General features: G+C 43.2%; 1 pseudogene; it reads left to right on the top strand.

Moving 5' to 3' along the window:
- The first annotated feature begins 5,199 nt into the window (after positions 1-5,199).
- On the top strand, positions 5,200-5,897 carry LOC120930696 (annotated as a pseudogene).
- Positions 5,898-8,404: the final 2,507 nt, after the last annotated feature.

Below are 8,404 nucleotides of genomic sequence, written 5' to 3'. Positions count from 1 at the left end.
TAGGTTTGTCATTGTTTGTCCTCTGAGGTAATAGATGGGACTGTTTAATGCATGGTATATTGGGAATAGAGATCCAGGGGTAGTGATTTTATCCCTGACTCTAGCTGCCCTTCTTTCCAAGCAGCAGACATAAGGCAATTTCCCATTTGGTCACTCGTGGGGAAATGTTATTTAAGTTTTATTTTCAAATGTTATTTACAAACGTTATATTTCACATAATCATTTCGGGTTGTAACTCATGTGTGCTTTAATCTCATTTTTCACAAATTCTCCCTGGAACCTAATGTTCCTTGCTATATGTACTAGTAGTCTATATTGACTTACACACATCCACCTCGACACCTCCCACTTTCCCCCCCTAGAGACACTAGAGGTGTTCACTTTGTAACACCTGATATCTCTGCGCTTTTATAAGCGACATCCAGAGTACAGTCTCGTCCTACACGCACTCCTCCCCTTTCATTTTCTTCCCCTCTACCTACTACACAGCCCCCCCCTCCCTCCCACCCTCCCCACTCCCCTCCCACCCACCCTCCCCACTTCCTTTCTGGTCACCCCTGCTGCTAACTCACTCCAACGTCCGCACCCCCCCTACCCCAACATGTCATACTCCCATTTAGGCAGATCGCCCACGGTGATCTCACATAATATCAACGGCCTCAACGTCCCCGAGAAGCGAACAAAGCTTCTAAGAGAACTTAAAAAGGTGAACCCCTTAGTAACCTTCCTACAGGAAACACATTTCAAAGGACCAAACGCCCCTAAACTCACTGACAATTTCTTCACCAAAGCATACCACGCCACAAACCCCCTAGCAAAAACTAAAGGAGTCTCTATCCTACTGAGCAAACATGCCCCCTTTGAACTAACCGGTCAACTATCCGACCCAGAAGGCCGATATATTTTCCTCAAAGGCTCATGGGCAGGGACTCCGGTCACGTTAGCAAACGTATACTTTCCAAACTCTGCTCACATCACATTCTGTACCAAAATTGTTTCAGAACTGAAATGGTTTGCAGAAGGCTGTATCATCCTAGGTGGGGATTTCAACATCCCTCTTACCCCCTCGCATGATACCTCCAATGGACACTCTCATGTTTCGTATAGGTCCCTGAAGAGGATTAAGACTCTACTACAATCACTTAAACTAGTAGACACCTGGAGACTCTTACACCCCACAGACAGGGATTTTTCCTTTTTTTCCCCTCCCCACAAGAAATATTCTAGGCTAGACCTGATCTTTATCTCCCAAAGGAATTTAACTGCATTGTCAAAGGCGGACATAGGCATCAGTGCACTCTCAGACCATGCCCCAGTAGCTGTGACATTGTCCCTGGGACCTAAACAGAAATCTCCGTTCAACTGGAGACTCAATGCATCTTTGCTGACTGACCCGACTGTCCATGACAGCATCCGAGAATCCATTCAAACATACTTTAGTCTAAACAAGGACTCTGACACCAACCCGCTCAATAACTGGGAGGCACACAAAAGTGTTATAAGAGGAGAGTTAATCAAATGGGGTGCGAGACGGAAAAGGGAGAGAGCAGAGGAGATTACTCGACTCTCAAATACCATTGCCACACTTGAGACACTACACAAGAAATCACTCTCAGAAGGGGTAATGGCTGACCTGACCAGACATAGAAAATCCCTTACACAACTACTGACCTTCCAAACCCAAAAATCCCTATTCTTCAAAAGAAATATATTTTATGAAAAAGGAGACAAAGGAGGGAAACAACTCGCTAGGGCCCTTAGAGATGCTACCTTAGCAAACCAAATTTACTCAATTCGAAATAGTTCAGGCACCCTGGAACACTCCTCTGAGAAAATAGCCTCAATTTTCCATGACTTCTACGCAGGCTTATATGACCTCCCTCCACAACACAAACCACATCATATACATTCCTCCAAGGAAGAAATGATTCTTAAATTCTTGACTGATAGCAAACTCCCATCACTTCCTTCGGAGGAGGTCTCCATCCTAAACGAGCCCATCACCGCTACTGAACTCCAAATGACAATTAAAGAACTGAAATCAGGGAAAAGCCCAGGCCCCGACGGTTACACGTCTCAATACTACAAAACATTCTCCCTTATCCTCACTGACCCAATGCTTAAGGCCCTTAACCACGTAGCACAACAACCACATGACTCCAACTCCTTACTCTCAGCCCACATTGCCGTAGTCCCGAAGCCGGATAAGGATCACACAGATACCGCAAATTACAGGCCCATCTCCCTCCTAAATTTGGATATAAAAATCCTGGCAAAAATTCTGGCAAATAGGATTAAACCTCTTCTATCAAAAATCATTGGCCCTGAGCAGGTAGGCTTTATGCCTGGTAGGGAGGCCAGGGACAATATAACCAAGTCATTGAACCTAGTCCATCATGCTAACATCTCAAAAATCGAGGGCCTTCTCCTGTCCACAGACGCGGAGAAGGCCTTCGATAGGATATCGTGGAATTACCTTTTTGCAGTGTGTTCCCACATCGGTCTTGGGGGGAACATCGCGGGTTGGATTAAGGCCCTCTATCAAAACCCGACTGCACGAATTAAAGTTAATACCACCTTATCTGACCCTATTAGTATCCGCAATGGCACCCGACAGGGCTGCCCCCTGTCTCCTTTACTTTTTATTTTGTCATTAGAACCACTCATTAGGACCATAAACTTATCCCCAGACATAAGGGGCTTTACGGTTAAAGATAGGGAATTTAAACTAGCGGCCTATGCCGATGACCTTTTATTTTTCATCACCCAACCACACATTTCCATGCCAAATTTATCTAAAATATTTAAAATATTCGGTTTTATTTCAAACTTCAAGATCAACCCGACCAAATCTGAAGCGCTCAACCTTACCCTTCCACCTGATAAACTCAAATTACTTAAGGAGAATTTTAAATTCAAATGGGAAAAAGAATCTCTGAAGTACCTAGGAATCAGACTCACCCCTGACTTGAGCTCCCTATTTCAAACTAACTTTGTTCCCTTGTTGAACTCGATCTCCGGTGACCTGAGGAGATGGAGCTCCGGATTTTTCTCCTGGTTCGGAAGGGCCGCCATCTTAAAGATGGTAGTTCTCCCGAGATTACTATATCTTTTCAACGCCCTCCCAGTCCACATACCGAATTCCTTCTTCTCTAAACTCCAATCGGCCCAAAAGGGATTCCTCTGGTCACATAAAAAATCCAGAATCTCAATGAAAATTCTCAAACTCCCCAAAAACAGAGGTGGCCTGGGCCTACCAGATTACAAAAAATATCACTATGCCTCCCATATTACGAGGATAATAGATTGGCACTGTAATGGCCCTAATAAGGATTGGGTACAACTAGAATTATCCTACTCCTCACGTTCCCTTCTTTACTATCCTTGGACCCTTCATTCCAAATCTTCTAAAAACTCCACCAACCCTCTCATAGCTAACACGTTAAAAATATGGCACAAACTAGCTGGACCTTATAATCTAGCCACAATTCCAGGCCCTCTGACACCGATCACTGGAAACCCGGATTTCCCCCCGGGGCAGAATCAAAAATCTCTACCACTCCCTAAGCCCTCCAAAAAATTCCTGGTCACCCATTGTATGTCTGGCAGCGTGGTCAAAACCCTAACATCTCTTGAAACTGAATTTGGTGACACAACCCTAAATCCTTGGTTCTACCTACAACTTAAGGACTTCCTAGTAAACAGTAAATACAAAACATCTTTCTTTCAAAACCTGACACCCATGGAAGACATCTGCCGTAAGAGGTCTCCAGTACTCAAAACTACCTCCTTGGCATACAAATGGCTAGTTGCTCATGACTCTGCAGAAGCTAACAAACACAAGGAGAGATGGGAAGGTGATTTAGGCCGGCAATTTAGCGAACGCCAATGGGAAAGAGCTTGCATATTTGCGCATAAATGTTCATTAAGTACCAAACACCAGGAAACTTCATATAAAGTACTTACGCAATGGTATGTTACTCCTGTGAAAGCTCACAAATGGTCACCGACGATCTCTGACACCTGCTGGCGTTGTAAATCAGACATGGGCACATTTCTGCATATCTGGTGGGAATGCCCCCAAATTCGTACTTTCTGGGAAGAGGTTTCAACCTGGATCAAGCACATAACTGAAACTACAATCACTTTAGATGCTGCAGCCTGCCTGCTACATATCAATTCCTTCTCTATACGAAGGTATAAAAAGTCATTAACGAGGCACCTGCTTACAGCAGCAAAATCATTGATTCCCCTGTTCTGGAAAACAGACAGGATCCCAGGGGTCAGAGACTGGTTGGACAAGGTGAGCTATATTTACAAAATGGAGGACCTAGTTGCAATGAAAAATGAACGTAGTTCCGCCTTCATTGAAAATTGGTCGCCTTGGGTTGCGTTCACTCTCTCAAAAGAATATGAGTTCCTTTCTTCTCATTGATTTCCCATTCCGTTGGTCTATCGCTCATTAACCATATATTTTAACTTTTACGACTTGTATCCCTTATAAGGGTGGCTACTTTCTCATGATATTGTCTAATGACTCTCTTCTCATGCTTTCAGTTTACACCCTCCAGACAAATTGTCGTCCCTTCTTCCTTCCTGATCAGACCCCCACTTCCCGCCCCTCCCTCTCCCCCCCCCTTAACTTCCTCCCCTCCCCCCCCCTCCCTCCTCCACTCCCCATTCTTTTTTTTCTTTTTTTTTGTTTTCTTTTTTTTTTTTTCTTTCTTTCTTTTCTTCTTTTTTTTTCTTTCCTATTTGCCTTATCAACTATGATTGTCTAACTTTCCACGTTGGATAAATGTTCATTTACCTATCAATCCCAAATGTATACAACTGTTTTGCTATATAAGTATGTTGTTATATCCTATTTTCTGTACAATCATACTTTTGCTTCAATAAACTTTGATTGTGAAAAAAAAAAAAAAAATGACTGTTATAAGCAATCAGCAAAAAGAGTTGCACAGTGTCACTGTTTTGAATAATTAAAAATATATATTATCACCAGTCAGTGTCCCTGATAACACTGACACTTTCTTAACTTGACAAAAAAAAATACAACTTTAAAAATGTCACTATGCCTCTTACTAAATACCCTGGACTGTCTACTTTCCAAAAAGGGGCAATTTGAGAGTGACGCACGCACTTTACGCAGAGTGACGCACGCACTTTACGCAGCGCGCTGTCTATGCTAGTGACATGGCCGCCGGGATCCGCCATCTTGTGCGGGACCAACCAACGCCTCAGAGGAGAGCCGCTCCAGGGGGAACCGGCCAGGTTACAGCGAGACAGGGTTTTTTTTTTTACTTGCCATTCCTGACACTATCACATTTCCAACATGGGGAATATGTTTGCAAACCTGTTCAAAGGCCTTTTCGGCAATAAAGAGATGCGTATTCTGATGGTGGGGTTGGACGCGGCAGGTAAAACCATATATTCTATACAAGCTGAAGCTAGGAGAAATCGTCACCACCATCCCTACAATAGGTTTTAACGTAGAGACAGTAGAATATAAGAACATCAGTTTTACGATGTGGGATGTGGGCGGTCAAGACAAGATCCGGCCTCTGTGGCGTCATTACTTCCAGAACACACAAGGTTTAATCTTCGTGGTGGACAGCAACGATAGGGAGCGACTGAAAGAAGCACGGGAAGAGTTGATGAGGATGTTGGTGGAAGACGAGCTCCGAGACGCAGTATTGTTGACGTTCGCCAACAAACAGGATCTGCCGAACGCCATGAACGCCACGTAAATAACAGACAAGCTAGGATTGCACTCCCTCCGTCATAGAAACTGGTACATCCAGGCAACCTGTGCAACTAGCAGAGACGGTCTCTACGAAGGACTGGATTGGCTGTCCAATCAGCTCCGGAACCAGAAATAAAAACCACCAATCATTAAAAAAAAAGGGGCAATTTGGGGGGTATTTGTATTGTCCTGGCATTTTAGGGCCTCAAGAAATGAGGTAGGCAGTCTATATCAGTCAGTCCTGATGTACAATCTACTATAGTTTGTGAACTCTATAGTTTTCCTACAGACTAAATAGTAAACAGTGATTTAGGTTATTTTTACCAAAGAAATGTAGCAGAATACATTTTAGTTTAAACTTAAGAAGAAAGATTATTTATTTTGCAAAAAAAAAAAAAAACAACCCAGTGGCGATTAAGTATCACCAAAATAAAGCTCTATGGGCCAGATTCATGTACTTTTACGGCGGCGTAACGTATCCCGTTTACGTTACACCGCCGCAAGTTTTCAGCGTAAGTGCTTGATTCACAAAGCACTTGCCTGTAAACTTGCGGCAGCGTAGCGTAAAGCCGTCCGGCGCAAGCCCGCCTAATTCAAATGGGGCGTGTACCATTTAAATTAGGTGTGTTCCCGCGCCGAACATACTGCGCATGCTCAGTTTTGAATTTTCCCGCCGTGCTTTGCGCGTAATGACGTCACCCCGACGTAATGTTTTGAACGGCGACGTGCGTTACGTCCTTTCGTATTCCCGGACGACTTATGCAAAAAAAAAAAAAATAGAAATTCGACGCGGGAACGACGGCCATACTTTAACATGGGCTGTCTATTTTTACACCACCTAAATAGCAGCCATAACTTTGCGACGGGAAAAGCAGACTAGCGACGACGTAAGAGAATGCGACGAACACGCGTACCTTCGTGGATCGCCGTAAACAGCTAATTTGCATACCCGACGCGGAAAACTACACGAACTCCACCCAGCGGGCGCGGAAGTATTGCATCCTAAGATCCGAAGGCGTACGCCTGTTGGATCTTAGCCAAATGCCGTTGTATCCTTGTTTGTGAATTCAAAATAAAGATACGACGCGGCAAATTTGAAAGTACGCCGGAGTATCAGCAGATACTCCAGCGTACTTTTTCTGTGAATCTGGCCCTATCTTTCTCCAAAAAAAAAAGATAAAAATGTTATTTAGGTACAGTGTTGCATGGCTGAGCAATTGTATAAAAAATCAATGTTTGGTGGTGCGCTTCTTCGTAAGTGCTAGCAAGGTCACACTGACATATATATCAAAATATGTTAAACATTCATGACTAGAATGCAGAAAATGAACTGAACTGATTAAATCAATAAAAGTCTATATGGTGAAATAAAGTGCAAATAGTGGAGCAATAAACCATTTTTTATAGAATAAATAAATAAACTGAACTGATAGTAAAGCGAGCACCGAGCTTGCGACCTGACATCACTTCCAGGCTCCGTCTATTATGCGCGTGTCGTCACGAGTCACGTGATTTAATCTGGGATCCCTGATGAAGTCTCGTGACTCGTTATGATCCCCGTTGGATAGACAGAACCCGAAAGTGGCGTCAGGTCGCAAGCTCGGTGCTCGTTTTACTATATGTATGCTTTTATTATACTAAATGTGAGTACCTCTATGTTGTTTTACTGTGATTTAAAAATAAATAGATTTAACCTACTACACTATAGAGGCCCTTTCCTTTCTAATTTTTCCTACACATGCCTGGTCTATTTACCTGAGCGGATCCATACTGACTGACCTAACCCCAGGAGATGGGATATTAGAGGAAGCAGGTATCAGGCTATAGAGACACAGAAATCCCCTGGAAAGGAACGTGGATAGGACCCTCCTCCTTGAGCGATCATCTAAGGATTACACTCTGACATGCTTATTACCTTACAACAGTAAGGTAAGAAAGTAGAACACCTACGGGTGTAAAGCCTCATACACATGGTTGGACTTCAAACAAACTTTTCAGTGGATTTTTGTTTGAAGGGCGTTGGCCGTGAACTTGGTATGCATACACACGGCAGGACTTTTTCAGCAAACTTTCCCAAAATCACGTGTTTTTTCTGCTCTATACCGCCACCCTTTACCACCACCCTTTGGTCAACTTCTGCCATTGTTGGTTGATTTTAACATTGGTTCTGTGCATACGTGTTTGTACATGATAGGACTTTGCACCTTAGGACTTTTGTTGCCAAAAAGTTTGTCCATTTGCAGAGCGAACTTTTGTCCGATGAAAACCGAAAACGTTTGTCCGATGGAGCGTACACATGGTCGGATTTTTTTGAAAACCTGCTAATTTTAAAGTTTGTTGTCAAAACGTCTGACCGTATGTATGGGGCTTTACACACACTGAAGCTTTCATTCCATTGAAGTCACAACATCACCTTTTGATGCTATACAGCACCTTATTATCACACCTGCACTTTATGTCCTCTGTAGGAATTGTTTACTGCTCCAGTATTTGTACCTGTTGCCCTTTATTTCACTATAGGGACTTTTATTAATCAGTTCAGTTTATTTATTCATTCTATAAGAATTGTTTATTGCTCCATTATTTGCAGTATTTGCACTTTAAGCACTAGGAGCCCCGGCATTGTACATTGACGGCCACAAGGTGGCTCTACAATGC

Source organism: Rana temporaria, chromosome 3 (assembly GCF_905171775.1).
Source record: "Rana temporaria chromosome 3, aRanTem1.1, whole genome shotgun sequence".
Taxonomy (NCBI): Eukaryota; Metazoa; Chordata; class Amphibia; order Anura; family Ranidae; genus Rana; species Rana temporaria.
Note: the sequence above shows the minus strand (reverse complement) of the source record. Positions and strands in the feature narration are given on the sequence as shown.